Here is a 27,924-nt window from a genome sequence, read left to right on the forward strand (position 1 = left end):
AAAAGGATGATATAACATGATCAAGTGAGATTTATCCCAGGTAAGCAAGGATTCTTCAATATATGCAAATCAATCAATGTGATACATGATATTAACAAATTGAAGAATAAAAACCACATGATCATCTCAGTTAATGCACAAAAGCTTTTGACAAAATTCAACACCCATTTATGATAAAAACTCTCCAGAAAGTGGGCATAGAGGGAACCTACCTCAACATAAGAAAGTCCATATATGACAAACTCACAGCAAACATCATTCTCAATGGTCAAAGACTGAAAGTATTTCCTGTAAGATCAGGAGCAAGACAAGGATGTCCATGGTAGGCACTGTTATTCAACATAGTTTTGGAAATCCTAGCCATGGGAATCAGAGAAGAAAAAGAAATAAAAGGAATCCAAATTGGAAAAGAAATAAAACTTTCACTGTTTGCAGATGCCATGTTGCTATAGGTAGAAAATCCAAAAGATGCCACCAGAAAACTACTAGAGCTAATCAATGAATTTGGTAAAGTTGCAGGAAACAAGATTAATGAACAGAAATCTCTTGCATTCCTATACATTAACAACAAAAGATCAGAAAGAGAAATTAAGGAAACAATCACATTTACCATTGCAACAAAAGGAATAAAATACTGAGGAATAAACCTACCTAAGGAGGTAAAAAAAACCACTCTACTCAGAAAACTATAAGACACTGATGAAAGAAATCAAAGATGACACAAACAGATGGAGAGATAGACCATGTTCTTGGATTGTAAGAATCAATATTGTGAAAATGACTATACTACCCAAAGCAGTCTACAGATTCAATGCAATCCTTATCAAATTACCAATGGCATTTTTCACAGAATTTGAACAAACAATTTTACAATGTATATGGAGACACAACAGACTTTGAATAGCCAAAGAAGTCTTGAGAAAGAGAAACGGAGCTGGAGGAATCAGGTTCCCTGACTTCAGACTGTACTACAAAGCTACAATAATCGAGACAATATGGTACTGGCACATTACAGACAGGTAGATCAATGGAACAGGATAGAAAGCTCAGATATAAACCCACACACCTATGGTCACCTAATCTATGACAAAGTAGGCAAGAATATACAATGGAGAAAAGACACTGTCTTCAGTAAGTGGTGCTGGGAAAACTGGACAGCTATATGTAAAAGCATGAAATTAGAATGCTACCTAACAACATACACAAAAATAAACTCAAAATAGATTAAGACCAAAATGTAAGACTGGACACTGTAATACTCTTAAAGGAAAACATAGGCAGAACACTCTGACATAAATCACAGCAAAATCTTTTTTTGACCCACTTCCTAGAGTAATGAAAAGGAAAACAAAAATAAAGAAATGGGACCCAATGAAACTTAAAACTTTGGCACAGCAAAGAAAACCATAAATGAGATGAAAATAATGGGCATAAATATTTGCAAATAAAGCAACTGACAAGGTATTAATCTCCAAAATACACAAACAGCTCATGCAGCTCCATATCAAAAAACAAACAAACAACCAAATCAAAAATTGGGCAGAAAACTTAGATAGACATTTCTCCAAAGAAGACATGCAGATGGCCAAGAGGCACATGAAAAGATGCTCAACATCTTTAATTATTAGAGAAATGCAGATCAAAATTACAATGAGTTACCCAACACAGATTGGTCAGAATGGCCATTATTCAAATATCCACAAAAAATAAATGCTGAAAAGGATGTGGAGAAAAGGGAACCTTCTTGCCCTGTTGGTGGGAATGTAAACTGATACAGCCACTGTGGAGAACAGTATGGAGATTCCTTAAAAAACTAAAAATTGAACTATCACATGGCTCAGCGATCTCACTACTGGACACATACCCTGAGAAAATCATAATTCGAAAAGACATGTGCATCACAATATTCATTGCACCACTATTTACAATAGCCAGGACATGGAAGCAACCTAAATGTCCATCAAAAGATAAATGGATAACAGAGTTGTGGTACATATATATAATAGATTATCACTCAGCCATAAAATGGAATGAAACTGTGTCATTTGTAGAGAAGTGGTTGGACTTAGAGTCTGTCATACAAAGTAAGTCAGAAAGAGAAAAATATCATATGTGAATGAATATATGTAGAATCTAGAAAAATAATACAGATGATCCTATTTGCAGGGCACAAATATAGATGCAGACATAGGGAACGGATGTGTGAACATGGAGGGGGAATTGCGGGTGTGCTGAATTGGAGGATTGGAATTGAAGTATGTGTACTGACATGCATAAAACAGGTAGCTAGTGGAAACCTGTATACTGCAGGGAGCTCAGCTCAGTTCTCTCTGGTGACCTAACTGGATGGGATGGGGGGAGTAGTACGGAGGTCCAAGAGGGAGGGTATATATATAAATCTATATATATTTAAAGAATGCATGAGCCAAAGGAATAGATTTGTAGAATTGCAGAATATTAACCTAATGATGGTAATCAGGGTGATTGTGGCCTCATCAAATGAGCTTGGGAGTTTTCCTTCCTCCATAGTTTTTTGCAAGTGTTTCAGAAGGATAGGTGTTAACTCTTCTCTAAATGTTTAAGAATTCACCCGTGAAGCCATCTGGTCCAGGACTTTTTTGTGTTGGAAGTTTTTAAGTCACTGTTTCAATATCAGTACGTGGTCTGTTCCTATTTTCTATTTATTCCTGGTTCTGTCTTGGAAAGTTGTACCTTTCTAAGAATTTGTTCATTTCTTTTAGGTTATCCATTTTATTGGCATATAGTTGTTTGTAGTAATCTTTTAGGATCCTTTGTATTTCTGTGATGTCAATTGTGTCTTCTCCTTTTTCATTTCTAATTTGATTGATTTGAGTCCTCTCCCTTTTTTTCTTGGTGAGTCTGGCTAAAGGTTTATCAATTTTGTTTATCTTTTCAAAGAACCAGCTCTTAGTCTCATTTATCTTTTCTATTGTATTTTAGTCCCTATTTCATTTATTTCTGCTTTGATGTTTATGAGTTCTTTCCTTCTAGTAACTTTGTGTTTTGTTTTTTCTTCTTTCTCTAGTTGCTTTAGGTGTAAGTTGCTTTAGGTGTAAGGTTAGGTGGTTTATTTGAGATTTTTCTTGTTTCCTGAGATAAGATTGTATTGTTATAAACTTCCCTCTTAGAACTGCTTTTACTATGTCCCATAGGTTTTGGATCATTGTATTCATTGTCATTTGTCTGTAGATTTTTTTAATTTCCTCTCTGATTTCTTCAGTGATCCATTTGTTGTTTAATAACATATTGTTTACCCTCCAGGTATTCAGTAAAGTTGCAGGATACAAAATTAACACACAGAAATCTCTTGCATTCCTATACACTAATAATGAAACATCAGAAAGAGAAATTAAGGAAACAATTTCATTTACCATTGCATCCAGAAAGAATAATGCTATCTAAGGGGGGAAAAGACCCATACTATGAAAACTGTATGATGCTGATGAAAAAATCAAAGGTGACAGAAACAGATGGAAAGATATACCATGTTCTTGGTTTGGAAGAACTAATATTGTCAAAATGACTATACTACCCAAGGAAATCTACATATTCAATGCAATCCTTATTAAATTACCAATGGTATTTTTCACAGAAGTAGAACACAATTTTTAAAATTTGTATGGAAACATAAATGACCCTGAATAGACAAAGGAAACTTGAGAAAGAAAAGTGGAGCTGGAAGAATCAGGCTCCCTGACTTCAGAATATACTACAAAGCTACAGTAATGAAAACAGTATGGTACTGGCACATAACAGACATGTAGATCAGTGGAACAGGATAGAAAGCCCAGAAATAAACCCACACACTTATGGTCAATTAATCTACTGCAAAGGAGGCACAAGAGTATACAATGGAGGAAAGACTCTCTCTTCAATAAGTGGTGATGGAAAACTGGTCAGCTACATGTAAAAGAATGAAATTAGAACACTCCCTAATACCATACAAAAAAATAAACTCAAAGTGGATTAAAGACCAAAATGTAAGACTGGACACTATAAAACTCTTAGAGGAAATAATAGGCAGAACACTCTTTGACATAAATCATAACAATATCTTTTTGGACCTGTCTCCTGGAGTAATGGAAATAAAAACAAAAATAAACAAATAGGACCTAATTAACCTACTGATGAGAGAGCATTTGCTTACTTTATAAATAAAATATTAACTGGGGAAATCTGACCAAGATGATGAAAACATTTTATTGACTGAGCTCTAAATAATTCTCAGTATATTTTCCACTTTTGTGCATGGTGCTTTTTTTCTGAAAGCCAAGGGTGGTGTGGCTCTCAGGAATGGTATCTGCCTTGGCTGTGTGATAAAAAGCTATTTGTTTGTTGAGGCATTATTTTTGTTGTTGTTGTTTCTTGGTTTTGTTATGACTGCATGCAGCATTTATAATAGAGAAAGTTTGTTCTTGGCATTCTCAGAAATTTGGGAAAACATATTGTTTGAGGAAAAAAATAGTCATTTTGAAAAAAAAAAATATATATGCATATATATATATTTGTGTGTGTGTTTGTGTGTGTGTGTGGTATGTGGGCCTCTCACTGTTGTGGCCTCTCCCGTTGTGGAGCACAGGCTTTGGACGCACAGGCTCAGCAGCCATGGCTTACAGGCCCAACCGCTCCGTGGCACGTGGGATCTCTCCGGACCGGGGCATGAACCTGTGTCCCCTGCATCGGCAGGCAGACTTCCCACCAGGGAAGCCCTTGAAGTACATTTTCCTGTTTTCCTTTAGAGATTAACTTTTGGAGAGGGTCTCAGAGAAAGCAGCCTCCTCTAAGTTCTCTCTTTTCATTCCTAATAATCTGTCTTTGATTTGCAAATGAGTAAACCTTGAGGGGACATTACACACAGTTCTGAAAGTGTATGAGTAAAGGACAGAAGGAGCTTTCTGTAACTTATAACTCGAACTTTTCAAACTCTACTTCCATTTGGTTTTCCTAGGCAGAGAGTGCACATTCTGTTTCAAGACCCCATGGCATGGCAACAAGACTAAATCTCATCATCACAGATTTATTGTGGAATTAGTCCATATGCTATCATAATATCTTGAAATTTTCTGACTACTGAATTCCTAATCCTGAATAACTGAAGTTGGATGTTCTGTTTAACTGATGACTACTCTTTTCTTTTACAACTCATTTAAAATCCTTATATATGTAGTTGGAAGAGCAACAATATGATCACCAGAGAACTTAAATCACAATATTGGCTCCTTGTTGTAATTCTTCTGAAGGCTTTTACTCTTCTGGTTCTCAGTTTCTCCTTCTGACAAATGAGTGGGGGCAGAACACAGGATTTCAAAGATCCCTTCTACATCTATAATTTGATGTCATATTTCAGTTTTCTGAACAGGTTAACCCACATTTAGAAGAAAATGAAATTCAATTAAATAATTTCTTTATAAGATAATTATAATTCATTATATTCAATCTCTTATACTACAACTCATTCCAGCAGTGATTCTCACTGTATAGGAGTTCAAGAAATCATTGGGAATTATGTTGAATATTTACTAATAGAGAAAGGTTACTCAGAGAAGGGGAAACCCTCCCTCCACTCAACTCCATCACCACTGAGTCTTTAATACCTTCAAGACTTTCAGTAAGCTTATTTCCTTGAAATTTGCCTCTTTTCATCTAACATTTAAATAAAAGGAAAAGTACCTGGGTCATCAGGTTTTTAGTAATTTGGTCTGGGTTCAAATGAGTTGGATTTACTGATTTATCAGCTGGCAAATCGTTAGGAGGATAGTAGTATTGACTGAAAAAAATGCACAACCTAAAAGTTGAGAATTATGTTTTATTTGGACTATTGCCCAGGAAGGCAGCCTCTCAGATAGCTCTGAGGAAATCTTCCTAAGAAGTAAGGGAGGAGCCAGGATATATAGAAGTTTTGTTGGGAAAAAAAAAAAATGTAGTCAAATATCAAAATAATCACAAAAATAGGGAAGATCCCACATGCCGCAGAGTGGCTGGGCCCATGAGCCATGGCCGCTGAGCCTGCACGTCCGGAGCCTGTGTTCTGCAACGGGAGAAGCCACAACAGTGAGAGGCCCGCGTACTTCAAAAAAAAAAAAAAAATTATCACAAAAACAGACATCTCAAGTTAATAATTTTAGTGCTTTATTATGTATGGGAAGATGCAAGAGTCTAAGTTTATTGCAATCATTTATTTAATATGCATGTTACCTATCTAGGGCCACTATCCCATTTTTCCTCCATTCTGAATCCCCCTCAGGGTACACCATAGGGTCAGCTGTGGTGGCTGCTGGTTTTATGGCAGAAATATCCTTTGTTTACTGAAATGGCATGTGATGTTCTTTGTCAATAGCAGGAGAAAAAGAGAAAGAGAATAGAAGTGGAGGGAAGGGGTGTGATTTTTTTTTTTTTTTCCCATTAGTGATTTTCTTTTTTTTTTTTTTTTTTTTTTTTTTTTGCGGGCTTCTCACTGTCGTGGCCTCTCCCGTTGCGGAGCACAGGCTCCGGACGCGCAGGCTCAGTGGCCATGGCTCACGGGCCCAGCCGCTCCGCGGCATGTGGGATCTTCCCGGACCGGGGCACGAACCTGTGTCCCCTGCATCGGCAGTCAGACGCTCAACCACTGCGCCACCAGGGAAGCCCCTTTTTTTCTTTTTTTAAACATCTTTATTGGAGTATAATTGCTTTACAATGGTGTGTTAGTTTCTGCTTTATAACAAAGTGAATCAGTTATACATATACATGTGTTCCCATATCTCTTCCCTCTTGAATCTCCCTCCCTCCCAACCTCCCTATCTCACCCCTCTAGGTGGTCACAAACCACCTAGCTGATCTCCCTGTGCAATGCAGTTGCTTCCCACTAGCTATCTATTTTATATGTGGTAGTGTATATATGTTCATGCCACTCACTCACTTTGTCACAGCTTACCCTTCCCCCTCCCCATATCCTTAAGTCCGTGCTCTAGTAGGTATGAGTCTGTATTCCCGTCTAACCCTTTGGTACCTCATGACCGTTTTTTTTTTGTTTGTTTTTTTTTTCTTAGATTCCATATATATTTGTAGCATACGGTATTTGTTTTCCTCTTTCTGAATTACTTCACTCTGTATGACAGACTCTAGGTCCACGCACCTCCTACAAATAACTCAATTTCATTCCTTTTTATGGCTCAGTAATATGCCATTGTATATATGTGCCACATCTTCTTTATCCATTCATCTGTTGATGGACACATAGGTTGCTTCCATGTCTTGGCAAATAGAGCTGCAATGAACATTTTGGTACATGACTCTTTTTGAATTATGGGTGTCTCAGGGTATATGCCCAGTAGTGGGATTGCTGGGTCATATGGTAGTTCTATTTCTAGTTTTCTAAGGAACCTCCATACTGTTCTCCATAGTGGCTGTATCAATTTACATTCCCACCAACAGTGCAAGAGTGTTCCTTTTCTCCACAGCCTCACCAGCAATTATTGTTTCTAGATTTTTTGATGATGGCCATTCTGACCGGTGTGAGATGATATCTCATTGTAGTTTTGATTTGCATTTCTCTAATGATTAATGATGTTGAGCATGCTTTCATGTGCTTGTTGGCAGTCTGTATACCTTCTTTGGAGAAATGTCTATTTAGGTCTTCTGCCCATTTTTGGATTGGGTTGTTTGTTTTTTTGTTATTGAGCTGCATGAGCTGCTTGTAAATTTTGGAAATTTATCCTTTGTCAGTTGCTTCATTTGCAAATATTTTCTCCCATTCTGAGGGTGTTTTGGTCTTGTTTATGGTTTCCATTGCTGTGCAAAAGCTTTGAAGTTTCATTAGGTCCCATTTGTTTATTTTTGATTTTATTTCCATTGCTCTAGGAGGTGGGTCAAAAAGGATCTTGCTGTGATTTATGTCATAGAGTGTTCTACCTATGTTTTCCTCTAAGAGTTTGATAGTTTCTGGCCTTACATTTAGGTCTTTAATCCATTTTGAGCTTATTTTTGTGTATGGTGTTAGGGAGTGATCTAATCTCATACTTTTACATTTACCTGTCCAGTTTTCCCAGCACCACCTATTGAAGAGGCTGTCCTTTCTCCACTGTACATTCCTGCCACCTTTATCAAAGATAAGGTGTCCATATGTGCGTGGGTTTATCTCTGGGCTTTCTATCCTGTTCCATTGATCTATCTTTCAGTTTTTGTGCCAGTACCATACTGTCTTGATTACTGTAGCTTTGTAGTATAGTCTGAAGTCTGGGAGCCTGATTCCTCCAGCTCCATTTTTCATTATCAAGATTGCTTTGGCTATTCGGGGTATTATGTGTTTCCATACAAATTGTGAATTTTTTTGTTCTAGTTCTGTGAAAAATGCCAGTGGTAATTTCATAGGGATTGCATTGAATCTGTAGATTGCTTTGGGTATTAGAGTCATTTTCACAATGTTGATTCTTCCAATCCAAGAACATGGTATATCTCTCCATCTATTTGTATCATCTTTAATTTCTTTCATCAGTGTCTTATAATTTTCTGCATACAAGTCTTTTGTCTCCTTAGGTTGGTTTATTCCTAGATATTTAATTCTTTTTCTTGCAATAGTAAATGGGAGTGTTTTCTTAATTTCATTTTCAGATTTTTCATCATTAATGTATAAGAATGTCAGAGATTTCTTTGCATTAATTTTGTATCCTGCTACTTTACGAAATTCATTGATTAGGTCTAGTAGTTTTCTGGTAGCATTTTTAGGATTCTCTATGTATAGTATCATGTCTTTTGCAAACAGTAACAGGTTTATTTCTTCTTTTCTGATTTGGATTCCTTTTATCTCTTTTTATTCTCTGATTGCTGTGGCTAAAACTTCCAAAACTGTGCTGAATAGTAGTGGTGAGAGTGGGCAACCTTGTCTTGTTCCTGATCTTAGTGGAAATAGTTTCATTTTTTCACCATTGAGGATGATGTTGGCTGTGGGTTTGTCATATATGGCCTTTATTATGTTGAGGAAAGTTCCCTCTATGCCTACTTTCTGCAGGATTTTTATCATAAATGGGTGTTGAATTTTGTTGAAAGCTTTCTCTGCCTCTATTGAGATGATCATATGGTTTTTCACCTTCAATTTGTTAATATTGTGTATCACGTTGATTGATTTGCATATATTGAAGAATCCTTGCATTCCTGGAATAAATCCCACTTGATCATGGTGTATGATCCTTTTAATGTGCTGTGGGATTCTGTTTGCTAGTATTTTGTTGAGGATTTTTGCATCTATGTTCATCAGTGATATTGGCCTGTAGTTTTCTTTCTTTGTGACATCTTTGTCTGGTTTTGGTATCAGGGTGATTATGGCTTCATAGAATGTGTTTGGGAGTGTTCCTCCCTTGGCTATATTTTGGAAGATTTTGAGAAGGATAGGTGTTAGCTCTTCTCTAAATGTTTGATAGAATTCGCCTCTGAAGCCATCTGGTCCTGGGCGTTTGTTTGTTGGAAGATTTTAAAGCACAGTTTCAATTTCAGTGCTTGTGATTGGCCTGTTCATATTTTCTATTTCTTCCTTGTTCAGTCTCAGCAGGTTGTGCATTTCTAAGAATTTGTCCATTTCTTCCAGGTTGTCCATTTTATTGGCATAGGGTTGCTTGTAGAAATCTCTCATGATCCTTTGTATTTCTGTAGTGTCAGTTGTTAGTTCTCCTTTTTCATTTCTAATTCTATTGATTTGAGTCTTCTCCCTTTTTTTCTTGATGAGTCTGGCTAATGGTTTATCAATTTTTTTTATCTTCTCAAAGAACCAGCATTTAGTTTTATTGATCTTTGCTATCATTTCCTTCATTTATTTTTCATTTATTTCTGATCTGATCTTTATGATTTCTTTTCTTCTGCTAACTTTGGGTTTTTTTTTTTTTTTCTTCTTCTTTCTCTAATTGCTTTAAGTGCAAGTTTAGGTTGTTTACTTGAGATGTTTCCTGTTTCTTAAGGTAGGTTTGTATTGCTTTTAACTTCCCTCCTAGATCTGCTTTTGCCGCATCCCATAGGTTTGGGGCTGTCATGTCTCCTTTGTCATTTGTTTCTAGGTATTTGTTGATTTCCTCTTTGATTTATTCAGTGATCACTTCGTTATTAAGTAGTGTATTGTTTAGCCTCCATGTGTTTGTATTTTTTACAGATCTTTTCCTGTAATTGATATCTAGTCTCATAGCATTGTGGTAGGAAAAGATACTTAATACGTTTTCAATTTTCTCAAATTTACCAAGGCTTGATTTGTGACCCAAGATATGATCTTTCCTGGAGAATGTTCCATGAGCACTTGAGAAAAGTGTGTATTCTGTTGTTTTTGGATTGAATGTCCTATAAATATCAATTAAGTCCATCTTGTTTAATGTATCATTTAAAACTTGTGTTTCCTTATTTATTTTCATTTTGGTTGATCTGTCCATTGGTGAAAGTGGGGTGTTAAAGTCCTGTAGTGTGATTGTGTTACTGTTGAGTTCCTCTTTTATGGCTGTTAGTATTTGCCTTATGTATTGAGGTGCTCCTATGTTGGCTGCATAATTATTTACAATTGTTATCTCTTCTTCTTGGATCGATTCCTTGATCATTATGCAGTGTCCTTCTTTGTCTCTTGTAATAGTCTTTATTTTACAGTCTATTTTGTCTGATATGAGGATTGCTACTCCAGCTTTCTTTTGATTTCCATTTGTATGGAATATCTTTTTCCATCCCCTCACTTTCAGTCTGTATGTGTCCCTAGGTCTGAAGTTGTTCTCTTCTAGACAGCATATATGTTTTTGTATCCATTCAGCCAGCCTGTGTCTTTTGGTGGGAGCATTTAATCCATTTACATTTAAGGTAATTATCGATGTGTATGTTCCTATTCCCATTTTCTTAATTCTTTTGGGTTTATTATTGTAGGTCTTTTCCTTCTCTTGTGTTTCTTGCCTAGAGTCGTTCCTTTAGCATTTGTTGTGAAGCTGGTTTGGTGGTGCTGCACTCTCTCAGCTTTTGCTTGTCTGTAAAGGTTTTAATTTCTCCGTCAAATCTTAATGAGATCCTTGCTGGGTAGAGTAATCTTGGTTGCAGATTTTTCTCCTTCATCACTTTAAATATGTCCTGCCACACCCTTCTGGATTGCAGAGTTTCTGCTGAAAGATCAGCTGTTAACCTTATGGGGATTCCCTTGTGTGCTATTTGTTGTTTTTCTCTTGCTGCTTTTAATATATTTTCTGTGTATTTAATTTTTGGTAGTTTGATTAATATGTGTCTTTGCATGTTTCTCCTTGGATTTATCCTGTATGGGACTCTGTGCTTCCTGGACTTGATTAACTATTTCCCATATTAGGGAAGTTTTCAACTATAGTCTCTTCAAATATTTTCTCAGTCCCTTTCTTTTCCTCTTCTTCCTCTGGGACCCTATAATTAGAATGTTGGTGTGTTAAACAGTGTCCCAGAGGTCTCTGAGACTGTCCTCAGTTCTTTTCATTCTTTTTTCTTTATTCTGCTCTGCAGTAGTTATTTCCACTATTTTATCTTCCAGGTCACTTATGTGTTCTTCTGCCTCAGTTATTATGCTATTGATCCCTTCTAGAGTATTTTTAATTCCATTTATTGTGTTGTTTATCATTGCTTGTTTCATCTTTAGTTCTTCTAGGTCCTTGTTAAATGTTTCTTGCATTTTTTCTATTCTATTTCCAAGATTTTGGATCATCTTTACTATCATTATTCTGAATTCTTTTTCAGGTAGACTGCCTATTTCCTCTTTATTTTTTAGGTCTCGTGAGTTTTTACCTTGCTCCTTCATCTGCCGTGTGGTTTTCTGTCTTCTTATTTTTCTTATCTTACTGTGTTTGAGGTCTTCTTTTTGCAGGCTGTAGTTTCGTAGTTCCGCTTGTTTTTGGTGTCTGTCCCCAGTGGCGAAGGTTGGTTCAGTGTGTTATATAGGCTTCCTGGTGGAGGGGATTAGTGCCTGTGTTCTGGTGGATGAGGCTGGATCTTGTCTTTCTGGTAGGCAGGTCCACGTGTGCTGGTGTGTTTTGGGGTGCCTGTGGCCTTATTATGATTTTAGGGAGCCTCTCTGCTAATGGGTGGGGTTGTGTTACTGTCTAGATAGTTGTTTGTCATAGGGTGTCCAGCACTGTAGCTTGCTGATCGTTGAGTGAAGCTGGGTCTTGATGTTGAGCTGGAGATCTCTGGGAGATTTTTGCCATTTGATATTACATGGAGCTGGGAGGTCTCTTGTGGACCAGTGTCCTGATGTTGACTCTCCCACCTCAGAGGCACAGCACTGACTTCTGGCTGGAGCACCAAGAGACTTTCATCTGCACAGCTCTGAATATTAAAAGGAAAAATAGTTATTAAGAAAAAAAATGTTTTTAAAGTAAAACAAACAAACAAACAAAAAACTGATCGACAGAACCCTAGGACCAATGGTGAAAGCAAAAAGTTTTAGAGACAACATCTCACACAGAAGCATACACATACACACTCACAAAAAGAGGAAAAGGGGAAAAAATAATATATCTTGCTCTCAAAGACCACCTCAATTTGGGATGATTCTTTGTCTATTCAGGTATTCCACAGATGCAGGGTACATCAATTTGATTGTGGAGATTTAATCCACTGCTCCTGAGGCTGCTGGGAGAAATTTCCCTTTCTCTTCTTTGTTCCCAGAGCTCCCGGGTATCAGCTTTGGATTGGCCCTGCCTCTGTGTGTAGGTCGCCTGAGGACATCTGTTCTTCGCTCAGACAGTACGGGGTTAAAGGAGCCCCTGATTTGGGGGCTCTGGCTCAGTCTGGCCGGGAGGGAGGGAGGGGTACGGATGTAGGGCAAGCCTGTGGCAGCAGAGGTCAGCGTGACATTGCACCAGTCCAAGGCGTGCTGTGCATTTTCACGGGGAAATTGTCTCAGGATCACGGGACCCTGAAAGTGGTGGGCTGCACAGGCTCCCAGGAGGGGAGGTGTGGGTAGTGACATGTGTTCACACACATCCTTCTTGTTGGTGGCAGCAGCAGCCTTAGCGTCTCATGCCCGTCTCTGGGGTCTGCGCTGTTACCCCTGGCTCGCACCCGTCTTTGGAGCTCCTTTAAGCAGTGTCCTTAATCCCCTCTCCTCGCGTACCAGGTAACAAAGAGGCAATAAAAAGTCTCTTGCCTGGGTGGAAATCTTGATTTAGGTTAGACAACACACATACATCATGAAATTTTCATCAGTATGTGGCTGATCTGATATGAATATAAGTGGCTTTACAGTCAGAGTCTTCAAAATGGCTAAAGCAATATGTGGCAAAGACTGCTATGTGTAAAAATGACCATATAATTTGTCATCTAAACTAGGACATTTTTGAGAGCTGAAGAGAGCACTGTTTATATTTATATTGAGAAAGGTTAACTAGGAATATCCTTGGCAAGTCAAAAGTTATAGTCACCCTAGCTACATATTATCCAAGACATATTTGGTCCATCTTAGAGGAATGGGAAATTTTCAGACTTTCTTCAGTATCACTGTTACTGAACTCAAGTTTGGGTGTTCACCACTGGAAAGCCAATACTCAAGAGACACGCTTTGGTTAGAAAGGAAAGCTTGCTTTATTCAGGAGGGTGGCAACCTGGGAAGGCACACTCATGTCCAAAAACCAATTCCTAAAATTCTGCTCGATGATGAAAGGAAGAATCATTTGGGGAGGGGGTCAGAGTCTTTGTTATCCTCCACTGTGTGCAGACTTTCTTCTGATTGGCTTATGGTGAGGTAGGAGGGTAGTGCTCCAGCAATCTTGTGCTCAGCCTGAAGTTATCCTCCTCCACCTCGCTGGGGGCCTTATTTCCTACAGAAGAACTCAAAGGTATTGTTATGTATATTCCTTAAGGAGGAACCAGGACCCTGTCCCAGAGCTGCACTATTGTTTCTTGACTGCACCTTTGTTTCTGCATTCCCTCCCTTCCCTGTTAAGCAACTGTTGAATCTGCCCTTTGAAAATCAGGGAAGGTCAAGGAGGCTGAAGGAAGTCTATTTCCAACAAATAAGAAGTGGGGGACACAGAAAGAATTTGTACCTGTGAGGATCCCACAGGGTCCTGCTCTGTTTCATCACTGTGGGATATGGAGATTTCTATAAGACTTACCTTCATTCTACCCAGTCAAACACTACTGTGTAGTTCACAGCTGGACAGCATTTCCCTAGTTTCCTTTACATTTAAGTATATTCAGGAAACTAAATTCTAGTCAATGAAATGTGGGAAGAAGTAATGAGTATCCTTTCTAGGTTTATGCCATGAAAACAACTTTTCCCTTCTGGCCTGATGTACGCATCATGGTGGTTTGAATTCATATGTTGCAGAAAGCAGAGCCACAAGGCAGAAAGCCTGGGCCCTGTATTGGAGAGCTGTGCAACAATCAGGAAAAACACTTTGGGATTTTACATATGTGAGAAATAAACTTGTACTACACCATTGAGATATTAGAGTTTACTTTTTGCAGCAGGTAAACTAGCATTATCATCACTTGCATTATCTTAACTAATATATTACATAAACATTAGCCTCAAATATGTGAAATATATCCTCTTTCTTTCTCATTGAACTGTGAGCCTTTCCAAAATAGTAACCTAGAATAGGTAGTAAAATATCGTGAGTATACTCTAAATATTATTTTTGGATTGGATTGGATTGAATTGAATCATGTTGAATTGGATTGAAAGGAAACGTTATACATAAAATGGTAAGAAACTTCAGAGATGAAAAAGCTTTCTTTCAGCTAGAAGGAACATGGACGTTTTCAAGGAGAAAATGGCCTTTGAGCTGATACTTGAAGAATTGAATTACTTTGGATATTCAGTGATGAAAATGATGTTACAGGAAAAATAAGTAGCATGAGCAAATGACACATAAACAAGAGAAGACAGTTTAGTCCAAATAGGATGTAGGGTCAATCAGTGAAAAAAAGTATTTAAATTTACTTCAGTTTAGAAATATTTACTGGACACCTGTTCTGTCAGAGTTACAAAGCCATGAAGAGATAATTTAAGAAAATAGTGTATATTGAGCTGGCCAAAAAGTTTGTTCGGGGTTTTCTGTAAAATGTGTAAGATTACAGAAAAACCCGGAAGAAATTTTTGGCCAACCCAATACAACAAAGCAGAAGTATATAATACCTTCTTTGAGAGCACAGAGAAATTAATCTCAAAGGAGACTAGAGTGAGTTTTTTTTTCTTTTCTTTTTTTTTTTTTTTTTTGAGGTACGTGGGCCCCTCACTGCTGTGGCCTCTCCCGCTGCGGAGCACAGGCTCTGGACGCGCAGGCTCCGGGGCATATGGGATCTTCCCGGACCGGGGCACGAACCCGTGTCCCCTGCATTGGCAGGTGGACTCTCAACCACTATGCCACTAGGGAAGCCCCTAGAGTGAGTTTTGAAAACATAAGTTAACCACACCCGACCGAGCATGGAAAACATCACTTGCCCATCACTGTGTAACCAAAAGGGAGTCATTGCAGGGTTATCATTGTGATCCTTGAATTATGATCAATGAGTGTGGATATTGTTTTGTAAATAGTTGCAAATCATCAAAGAATTTTAAAGGGGCAATGAAAGACATGAAAAAGCATTGTTTTAGGGAAAGGGGTCTTAATAGTGGGGTAGATGTGGGGACAGCATCAGGGAACATGGAGATAAGATGTACTGTTATTAGGCAGCTGTAATTATTCATTTAAGTAATTATTGAGGACCTCTGTCTAGGTAGTATATAAATGTATAGTAAAAAATAGATTAGAGCTACAGCAGAAGTAGGATCAATGTCTTAATTCCTTGGGTATTGGAGGTGAGTGTGTATCAGTATATGGATTACTGTCAGCAGTGAATAACAGAATATACCAAAGAAGGTTTATTTCTCTCTTCTAAATGTAGGCATTCCAGTTCCATCTATCTTGTTATTAGAAATGAGGCTTTTGCTTCATAGTTCAGGGTGACTACTTGAGCTTTTGCTATCATGTCCACATTCTAGCATCCTGGAAGAGATGAGAAGAGGCATCGCATTTCCCTGTAACATTTCTTGGATGTGCTACATGCTAGCATCTCATTGGCCAGAACTTAAATCACATGTCCACACCTAGCTACAAGAGAGGTAGGAAAATGTAGTCTTTATTCTGAGAAGTCAATGTGCCTTACTAAAAACCAAGGCTTCTCTTGTTAAGGAAGAAGAGGAAAATGAATTATTAGCACTGTCTTTGTCACAGGGGCAAAAGAGAATTGTTGTGATCATGAAGCAATACCTTATCTAGGGGGCTACTAGAAAGGTTGGATAGAACTAGAATGAAATATCCAGGTGAGGAATATAAATTTTTGAATTATCTTTACTGAAATAGTAGCTGAGATAGGTAGAATGAGCAAATCTTTCCAGCTACAACTGTCCAGATAATTCAAGTTTCAAACTTTTCTTTTGTCTTTGTTGCTTAAATAATGGAACTCTAGTTTGGGTCACGTACACAACTCAGATATCCTCATAATTCACTGGCTCTACCACTTATAAAGTATGTGACAGCACCTGTCATATAGTGCATGATAAGCAAATACTGAGTAGATCAGAATTTGAAAGGAGAAAAAGATGTTGAGCTGATGGTATATGAAAAAAAAAATAAATGAATAAAAACACCTGGTCTTTTCCTAAGAGTTGCATATGGTCTTATTTCCCACCATGCTGATTCCAATGGGTCATTTTGTCTGCTTTCCCTGCAGCCCCATTGGGCATTGGGCTTTGTCCCAGCAAATAGCACAGGTTACCTGCATGAGTTCCCTGAATCAGTTCTGTTTTCACAGGTTCCTTGGTGACTATACTTTGACTTGAAAATGTCATGAATGTCATCAGGGGCTTTTGAACTCTCCCTTGGTCAGGCAGGGCTATCTTTTTCCTTCAATGAGTTGGCTCAGGATCTGGAGGATAGAGTGTGCAGATCATGTTTCTTCAGGCCATCATTTTTTTTTTTTTTAATTTTATCCAGATTCAAGTAAAATTGTACCATAATTCCTGGTTTCTTTTTCTGAACAATTTCCTACTTTTTGGCTTCTGCCACATTCCCCTTCTGGTATTTGGTTGCACTGCCCCTCCCCCCCTGCCTCATACCACCACGACTAACATCAAATAATTAAAGTAATAGATGTTATATATCAAGCACAAAGTATTGTCTTATAAAGACTGTCCTTCTGACAGCCCTTCAAGGTAATTATTACCAATTTTCAGGTAAGGACACTGAAGTGTTTTTTTTTGGGAGGGGGGTGGGTTGAGCATTTAAAAGATGAAATTGTTTGCTCAAAGTGACACAAAATTCAGTCATAAATTTAGGATTTAGTTACAGGTTGCTGTGTACTTTCCATTATTTCACACTGCCTCTCAAAAGACACCAATAGAACAAAAAAATTCACAATTTGTATGGAAACACAAAATACCCCAAATAGCCAAAGCAATCTTGAGAACAAAAAACAGAGCTAGAGGAATCAGGCTCCCTGACTTCAGACTATAGTACAAAGCTACAGTAATCAAGACAGTATGGTACTGCCACTAAAACAGAAAGATAGATCAATGGAACAGGATAGAAAGCCCAGAGGTAAACCCACACACATATGGTCACCTTATCTTTGATAAAGGAGGCAGGAATGTACAGTGGAGAAAGGACAGCCTCTTCAATAAGTGGTGCTGGGAAAACTGGACAGGTACATGTAAAAGTATGAGATTAGAACACTCCCTAACACCATACACAAAAATAAGCTCAAAATGGATTAAAGACCTAAATGTAAGGCCAGAAACTATCAAACTCTTAGAGGAAAACATAGGCAGAACACTCTATGACATAAATCACAGCAAGATCCTTTTTGACCCACCTCCTAGAGCAATGGAAATAAAACCAAAAATAAACAAATGGGACCTAATGAAACTTCAAAGCTTTTGCAGAGCAAAGGAAACCATAAACAAGACCAAAAGACAACCCTCAGAATGGGAGAAAATATTTGCAGATGAAGCAACTGACAAAGGATTAATCTCCAAAATTTACAAGCAGCTCATGCAGCTCAATAACAAAAAAAACAAACAACCCAATCCAAAAATGGGCAGAAGCCCTAAATAGACATTTCTCCAAAGAAGATATACAGACTGCCAACAAACACATGAAAGCATGCTCAACATCATTAATCATTAGAGAAATGCAAATCAAAACTACAGTGAGATATCATCTCACACTGGTCAGAATGGCCATCATCAAAAAATCTAGAAAAAATAAATGCTGGAGAGGGTGTGGAGAAAAGGGAACACTCTTGCACTGCTGGTGGGAATGTGAATTGGTACAGCCACTATGGAGAACAGTATGGAGGTTCCTTAGAAAACTAAAAATAGAACTACCATTTTTTGTCACAGGGGCAAAAGAGAATTGTTGCCCAGCAATCCCACTACTGGGCATATATCCTGAGACAACCATAATTCAAAATGAGTCGTGTACTAAAATATTCATGCAGCTCATTTACAATAGCCCAGAGATGGAAACAACCTAAGTGTCCATCATCGGATGAATGGATAAAGAAGATGTGGCACATATATGCAATGGAATATTACTCAGCTATATAAAGAAACGAAATTGAGCTATTTGTAATGAGGTGGATAGACCTAGAGTCTGTCATATAGAGTGAAGTAGGTCAGAAAGACAAAGACAAATACCATATGCTAACACATATATATGGAAGTTAAGAAAAAAAAATGTCATGAGGAACGTAGGGGTAAGACAGGAATAAAGACACAGACCTACTAGAGAATGGACTTGAGGATATTGGGAGGGGGAAGGGTAAGCTGTGACAAAGTGAGAGAGAGACATGGACATATATACACTACCAAACGTAAAGTAGATAGCTAGTCGGAAGCAGCCGCATAGCACAGGGAGATCAGCTCCATGCTTTGTGACTGCCTGGAGGGGTGGGATAGGGAGGGTGTGAGGGAGGGAGATGCAAGAGGAAAGAGATATGAGAACATGTATATGTATAACTGATTCACTTTTTTATGAAGCAGAAACTAACACACCATTGTAAAGCAATTATACTCCAATAAAGATGTAAAAAAAAAAAAGACACCAATAATTCTGCTTGTTTCCTTTCATTTCATTTGACTTAGCCTTGCTGAGTTCAAGCTTAAGAGAGATATGAGATTTTAGTCTCATTCAAAGCTATTAGTTGTGATTGCAAGTTATGTGTGAAGTGAGATTAATCCCACAATTGACTAACTCATTGATTTTAGAAATTATCAATTGTTTATCAACTGTGGTTTAAAAGTTGATTTATTATGTTAATACCATTTTAGTATTCTGAATATAACACATACATTTTCCTTATTGCTATGACTTATGGGAGGCCAGGCGAATCTGGGCATGGACTTAAACTTTTGGGGTCTGAAATTTCATGCATCTTTTAAAACATGAATAGACTTTACTACCAAATTGATCTATAATATTTATGGAAAATGCGTCTATACCTGATTCTAAGATGATAAATAATAGTAAAAAAGTGAAATACAAAATGTGTCCTCACTTTGTTGAAACATTCATCTCATGAATTTGTGTCAGAAGATAATCATTCATTAGAGAGGACTACAATGCTTCTTGATTAATTGCCTATTTGTCAGAAGTCAAAATTATTTTTAAATGGATTAGCATTATTTTATCATTATTTGTCTGTTACCCAAGTATTTTCCTTTAAAAAATAAACACTTACATTACTATGGCAATGCAAACTGCTATACATTTTGTATGAAGTAAGTTAAATACACTTATGCCTTGTTCTTTGACCCTGATTTTGGTATACGTGCTAAAGAAAGATTCTGAAAGAGGGAGAGCAGGGTATGCTCTGGAATTGAAAAAGTTAATTGCAGTATTCAAATAACCAAATGGCCAATAGGCAGGGAATAATGGGGAAATTATGGCAAATTTACTAAAAGGACCATTATATGCACGTTAAATATAAGAATGGAGAAAACAGGGCTTCCCTGGTGGCGCAGTGGTTGAGAGTCCGCCTGCCAATGCAGGGGACACGGGTTCATGCCCTGGTCCGGGAAGATCCCACATGCCGCCGAGCAGCTGGGGCCTGTGAGCCATGGCCGCTGAGCCTGCGCGTCCAGAGCCTGTGCTCCCCACTGGGAGAGGTCACAACAGTGAGAGGCCTGCGTACCAAAATAAAAAAAAAAAAAAGAATGGAGAAAACAACCCATGACATAATATTTGGTGAAAGAAGCAGAAAACAAAATTATAGCTACACAGTTACAGAGATTAGAGCTGATCTTTATATCCCCTTTCTTTTGTGTTCTACTATTGTTATTATTTTAGTTACATGGTTCTTAAAGTCTAGGAACTACTTATCATGAAACTTATTTTAGGGAAAAAGTGGAGAGGAGTCTTAAGATGGGTATTCCTGTAAAACCCATGAATAGCATTGCTAAATGGTGCTTTACATGTCTTTCTCCATTCCTAGATTTATTAAGCAAATATTCATTAAATACTGTGCCCAATACACCTATTATATGAGTTGCATTGTAGTAGACAAGGCACACCATTTAGCCTTGAGATAGTTTTAGTTTAGTTAGAGAGACAGGGCTATAGGGAAATTACAAATTTAAAATATATGAAGAAATTGTTGTAGCCATGAGAAGGCTGAGACTTGATAACTAAATGTAATATGGGATCCTGGATGGCATCCTGGAACAGAAAAAGGACAGTAGGTTAAAAACATAGGAAATCTGAATAAAGCGTGGACTTTAGCTAATAATAATGTGTCAACACTGGATCATTAATTTTGGCAAATGTAGTAATGAAGCAAGTTAGTAATAAAGGAGATAGGTATGGGATATATATGGGAACTCTACTATCTTTGTAACATTTCTATAAATCTAAAACTTCTAAAATAAAGAGAGAGAGAGAGAGAGTGGGAAAGTAAAATAAAGGAATGGCACAAGACCACTATTTTCTCTCCTGTTTCTTTGTTTTATCCTACTTTAGTGGCCTCTCCCTCTTAATCTCATTTTGGATTTCCCTCCTTTGTTTAACCTCTACATATTGAACATTCCAGAGCTCAATTCTGTGTCCCTTTTGTCCCTCTACATATTTTCACTTTCTTCTTGGTGACCTCTTCTAAATTCATGGTTTTAAATATCATTTATATGTCAAAGAGTCATAAATGTATATCTCCTCTCAACCTCTCCTCAGAACTCCTTTTATATCCAACTGCCTACTTAACAACTCCCCATAATTGCTCACTAGCCTTCTCAAATGGAGATCTTTACTCCACATTTCAAAGCTACTCTTCCCCTAGTATCTCTTGTTATCTCAGAATCTGTCAACATCTAGTCACTCAGGACAAAAAAGGTGGAAGTTATCCTTGATTTATGTTCTTTAACTTCCTTCATTCAACTCATCAGCTAGTACTATTCACTCATCTCCTGAAATATACAGAGAAATAAAATATGTGTATATTTTATGCAATATATATAAATATATATATATATAGGGTCCATCTACTTCTATTTTCACCAACACTATGCTAGTTGAAGCCACCATCATCATTCTTCTGTACTACTACCTAAATCATCAGGCCTCATCTTGACCCTTTCTCCTCATACATCCACTATGGTTCACCCATAATGGCCACATTTATGTTTCTGGGAAAAGCCACTCCTGCCTGCCTTCTTAGGATATTTTAATCCACCTGAAATACTACAGCTGCTGATTTTCTTGAGGTCAGATCTTCTTTGTCATTTAAATTTCAGATTGAGTGTCAAAAATCTGAAAAGGCATCACTGTTACACAATCTAATGTGTCTTTCAAGTCATTCTCTATTACCTCAACTTATTTAATTATACTGCAAAATATGTTTCTCTATCTAATATTTTTTTTTAAACATCTTTATTGGGGTATAATTGCTTTACAATGGTGTGTTAGTTTCTGCTTTATAACAAAGTGAATCAGCTATACATATACATATGTTCCCATATGTCTTCCCTCTTGCGTCTCCCTCCCTCCCACTCTCCCCATCCCACCCCTCCAGGCTGTCACAAAACACCGAGCTAATATCCCTGTGCCTTGCGGCTGCTTCCCCCCAGCTATCTACCTTACTATGTTTGTTAGTGTGTATAAGTCCATGACTCTCTCACCCTGTCAAAACTCACCCTTCCGCCTCCCCATATGCTCAAGTCCGTTCTCTAGTAGGTCTGCGTCTTTATTCCTGTCTTACCCCTAGGTTCTTCATGACATTTTTTTCCCTTAAATTCCATATATATGTGTTAGCATACGGTATTTGTCTTTTTCTTTCTGACTTACTTCACTCTGTATGACAGACTCTAGGTCTATCCATCTCATTACAAATAGCTCAATTTCATTTCTTTTTAAGGCTGAGTAATATTCCATTGTGTATATGTGCCACATCTTCTTTATCCATTCATCCGATGATGGGCGCTTAGGTTGTTTCCATCTCCGGGCTATTGTAAATAGAGCTGCAATGAACATTTTGGTACATGACTCTCTTTGAATTTTGGTTTTCTCAGGGTATATGCCCAGTAGTGGGATTGCTGGGTCATATGGTAATTCTATTTGTAGTTTTTTAAGGAACCTCCATACTGTTCTCCATAGTGGCTGAACCAATTCACATTCCCACCAGCAGTGCAAGAGTGTCCCCTTCTCTCCACACCCTCTCCAGCATTTATTGTCTCTAGATTTTTTGATGATGGCCATTCTGACTGGTGTGAGATGATATCTCATTGTAGTTTTGATTTGCATTTCTCTAATGATTAATGATGTTGAGCATTCTTTCATGTGTTTGTTGGCATTCTGTATATCTTCTTTGGAGAAATGTCTATTTAGGTCTTCTGCCCATTTTTGGATGGGGTTGTTTGTTTTTTTGTTATTGAGCTGCATGAGCTGCTTGTAAATTTTGGAGATTAATCCTTTGTCAGTTGCTTCATTTGCAAATGTTTTCTCCCATTCTGAGGGTTGTCTTTTGGTCTTGGTTATGGTTTCCTTTGCTGTGCAAAAGCTTTGAAGTTTCATTAGGTCCCATTTGTTTATTTTTGTTTTTATTTCCATTTCTCTAGGAGGTGGGTCAGAAAGGATCTTGCTGTGATTTATGTCATAGAGTGTTCTTCCTATGTTTTCTTCTAAGAGTTTGATAGTTTCTGGCCTTACATTTAGGTCTTTAATCCATTTTGAGCTTATTTTTGTGTATGGTGTTAGGGAGTGATCTAATCTCATACTTTTACATGTACCTGTCCAGTTTTCCCAGCACCACCTATTGAAGAGGCTGTCCTTTCTCCACTGTACATTCCTGCCTCCTTTATCAAAGATAAGGTGTCCATATGTGCGTGGGTTTATCTCTGGGCTTTCTATCCTGTTCCACTGATCTATCTTTCTGTTTTTGTGCCAGTACCATACTGTCTTGATTACTGTTGCTTTGTAATATAGTCTGAAGTCAGGGAGCCTGATTCCTCCAGCTCCTTTTTTCGTTCTCAAGATTGCTTTGGCTATTCGGGGTCTTTTGTGTTTCCATACAAATTGCGAAATTTTTTGTTCTAGTTCTGTGAAAAATGCCAGTGGTAGTTTGATAGGGATTGCATTGAATCTGTAGATTGCTTTGGGTAGTAGAGTCATTTTCACAATGTTGCTTCTTCCCATCCAAGAACATGGTATATCTCTCCATCTATTTGTATCATCTTTAATTTCTTTCATCAGTGTCTTATAATTTTCTGCATACAGGTCTTTCGTCTCCTTAGGTAGGTTTATTCCTAGATATTTTATTCTTTTTGTTGCAATGGTAAATGGGAGTGTTTTCTTGATTTCACTTTCAGATTTTTCATCATTAGTATATAGGAATGCCAGAGATTTCTGTGCATTAATTTTGTATCCTGCTACTTTACCAAATTCATTGATTAGCTCTAGTAGTTTTCTGGTAGCATCTTTAGGATTCTCTATGTATAGTATCATGTCATCTGCAAACAGTGACAGCTTTACTTCTTCTTTTCCGATTTGGATTCCTTTTATTTCCTTTTCTTCTCTGATTGCTGTGGCTAAAACTTCCAAAACTATGTTGAATAAGAGTGTTGAGAGTGGGCAACCTTGTCTTGTTCCTGATCTTAGTGGAAATGCTTTCAGTTTTTCACCGTTGAGGATGATGTTTGCTGTGGGCTTGTCATATATGGCCTCTATTATGTTGACGAAAGTTCCCTCTATGCCTAACCAGCATTTCTTCAGTGCTCTTTATCTGGCTAGTCTCCAGCTCCTGTCCAAGGTGTTGCCAGCCACCAGCGCCTTCTTTCTGCTCCAAGCATCAGGGAGGCCCCCGCGCCCCCCGTCGTCGCCGCCCCGGCCGCCCGCGCCGTGGGGCCTCGGCGGCTAGCGGGTTGCGGGGCCAGGCACCTCAGGCCTCTATCTAATATTTTTTTATTATTGTTATTATTATGATTTAGTCATTGCTATGATCTAAATGATTAGATCAATTCCAGGAATACAAAGCCTAAAAAAACCTACTACTTTGTGGTTTTTTTTTTTTAATTTAATTTTATTAATTTGCGGGTTCTTATTAGTTATTTATTTTATACATGTTGGTGTATATATGTAAATCCCAATCTCCCAATTCATCCCACCACCACAACCACCACCACCACCACCACCACCACCACCACCACCACTTTCTCCCCTTGGTGTCCATACGTTTGTTCTCTACATCTGTGTTTCTACTTCTGCCTTGCAATCGCTCATATACAATATTTGTTTTTCTCTTTCTGACTTACTTCACTCTGTGTGACAGTCTCTAGGTCCATCCACATCTCTACAAATGACCCAGTTTCGTTCCTTTTTATGTCTGAGTAGTATTCCAATGTATATATGTACCATATCTTCTTTATCCATTGATCTGTCGATGGGCATTTAGGTCGCTTCCATTTCCTTCCTATTGTAAATAGTGCTGCAATAAACATTGGGGTGCATGTGTCTTTTTGAATTATGGTTTTCTTGGGTATATGCCCAGTAGTGAGATTTCTGGATCATATGGTAATTCTATTTTTAGTTTTGTAAGGAACATTCATACTGTTCTCCATAGTGGCTGTATCAATTTACATTCCCACCAACAGTATAAGAGTGTTCCCTTTTCTCCACACCCTCTCCAGGATTTGTTGTTTGTAGATTTTCTGATGATGCCCATTCTAACCGGTGTGAGGTAATACCTCATTGTAGTTTTGAATTGCATTTCTCTAATAATTAGTGATGTTGAGCAGCTTTTCATGTGTCTTTTGGCCATCTGTATGTCTTCTTTGGAGAAATGTCTATTTAGGTCTTCTCCCCATTTTTGGATTGGGTTGTTTGTTTTATTAATATTGAACTGCCTGAGCTGTTCATACATTTTGGAGATTAATCCTTTGTCCATTGATTCATTTGCAAATATTTTTTCTCATCTGAGGGTTGTATTTTTGTTTATAGTTTCCTTTGCTGTGCAAAAGCTTTTAAGTTTCATTAGGTCCCATTTGTTTATTTTTGTTTTTATTTCCATTACTCTAGGAGGTGGGTCAAAAAAGATCTTGCTGTGATTTATGTCAAAGAGTGTTCTTCCTATGTTTTCCTCAAAGAGTTTTATAATGTCCAGTCTTACATTTAGGTCTTTAATAGGTCTTTAATCCATGTTTTAAAAAACATCTTTATTGGAATATAATTGCTTTACATTGTTGTGTTAGTTTCTGCTGTATAACAAAGTGGATCAGCTATAGTGTACGTATTTCCCCATATCATCTCCCTCTTGTGTCTCCCTCTCACCCTCCCTATCCCACCCCTCTAGGTGGTCACAAAGCAACGAGCTGTTCTCCGTGTACTATGCAGCTGCTTCCCACTAGCTATCTATTTTACATTTGGTGATGTATATATATCAATGTCACTTCGTCCCAGCTTGCTATTCTGCATCCCCGTGTCCTCAAGTCCATTCTCTATGTCTGTTTATTCCTGTCCTGCCCCTAGGTTCTTTTGAAACAGTTTTTTTTTTTAAGATTTCATACATATGTGTTAGCATACGGTATTTGTTTTTCTCTTTCTGACTTACTTCACTCTGTATGACAGATTCTAGGTCCCTCCACCTCACTACAAGTAACTCAATTTCATTTCTTTTTATGGTGAGTAATATTCCATTGTATATATGTGCCTCTTATTCTTTATCCATTCTTTTGTCAATGGACACTTAGGTTGCTTCCATTTCCTCGCTATTGTAAATAGTGCTGCAATGAACATTGTGATACATGACTCTTTTGCATTATTGTTTTCTCAGGATTTATTCTTCTTATAGTTTAATTCAGAGTTTTTTTGCTTTTTTGTGTCTCCTTCCAGTAGAATGTAAGTTTTTGGAAAATAGCAACTTTGTATTCTTGATTCTTAGAACACTACCTGACAATCACAGGACCTCAATAAATGTTTCAAGTGACAAATAATCAGTGGACACTAAAGTCCTGAAATTTAGGGAGAGGAGGGGCTACAGTGGAGGTAGAATGATAGGAGAAATTTACTGAAAGGAGTGAGAACTTGTAAGGCTTTGAGGATTGAGTAAGACTAGTCAATAAGTAGATAAAGATGGAATTCCAGAAAAAAAAAAAAAGAGTAGAACAAAGGTGTGGAGAGAGCAATAAACATGGCCTCCTTGGGAAAAGCAGGTGAACAGAAATTTTGTGAAGATTAAGACATCAGAATTTGTGGCAAATCCAAATTGCAGAGATTCTTGGAATCAGCAATGTTAGTAACTTTCCTTCTGTTGATTTTCAGCTCCAGCTACCTTTGAGCCTTTTAACCATGATCTCATTCTAAGTCTTTTGAGTGAAAGTAATATACGCTGTTCCATCACCATTTATTTCTTTCTTTATTTCCCAATGCAAATTTTGATGTCAGCTTGCTTGGGTCTGGCCCAGCGTGTAAGGTGATTCTAGGTTATACCCGTCTTCTGTGGTTGGAACTGCCACAACAACAAAAAGGAGTATAAAATTGAAATAGGTTTTCCTTACTATCAAAAGAAGGGCCTTTGCTATGTGTATTTCATCATCTGACAGTGATGACAGCATTTATTGTCAACACAATTTTTTTTATTAGACAGCTGGATTTTTCCCAGGGGCTGGTTGCACATCAAGTAAGGAAATCCGAATCCACAGACAAAGAGAAGCAGAGAACACAGTGGAAAATAAGGCTGCTTTCTGCTCACCCGTTTGTTCTGAGAAATTCTTAGTCAGCTCTCCACCCACTGGAAATCAGATGTAAACAACAACAAGATGATTATTGACGATCTGGCTGGGAGACGTTAAAATGGAAATGCAGTACTTATCTTGGTGCTCTAGCTCAGATAAACTACTGTAGTAGTATAGCAGAACTTTAAATGAGGTGCCTTTTAAATGTGCTGCCCTGTCTTTCCAAATTGCCAAGCAGTAGGTAGCCAGACTGGGAATTTGAAAACATATTATGTAAAATGTCTTTATTTTCTTCAATTCTAGCCTGTATTCAGTTCTAGCCTATATTTTGTAATTGATGGGCATCAAGTGGGCCCTGCTTAGGCTGACTGATTTTTGCAGGGTGAATCTGGATCATTCACAATGCATGTTAAAGAAAGCTAACGAAAACTCTACAGTTCCATCATTATAATAGACTTGATTCAGACGGTCTAATTATCTTGCTGCCTGCTAAAATCTTAAATAATTCCACATCTGAGTGAATGGCGTAGTTGAAGAAACAATGATTGGAGATGAAGAGAGAACAAAAAATTTTGCAACTCTCTTCATGGAACAGAGGCTTTCAGTGATACTTTTGTCAGTTGCAGTACTCAGCTATCCAGGGGCTTCTTTTTCCTTCTTCCTTTTAAATGATGTTTCTTGAATTGATGCTTCAGTCAGACTGATAGGTATTCCTTATATGGATGTGTGTGTGTATATGTGTATAGGGAGAG

General features: G+C 37.8%; 1 protein-coding gene across 1 annotated transcript in view; it reads left to right on the forward strand.

Moving 5' to 3' along the window:
* CA10 (carbonic anhydrase 10) overlaps nt 1-27,924 on the forward strand; it is a 615,882-nt gene that overhangs the window by 87,979 nt on the left and 499,979 nt on the right. The window lies entirely within an intron of this gene.

Source organism: Phocoena phocoena, chromosome 19, assembly GCF_963924675.1.
Source record: "Phocoena phocoena chromosome 19, mPhoPho1.1, whole genome shotgun sequence".
NCBI lineage: Eukaryota > Metazoa > Chordata > Mammalia > Artiodactyla > Phocoenidae > Phocoena > Phocoena phocoena.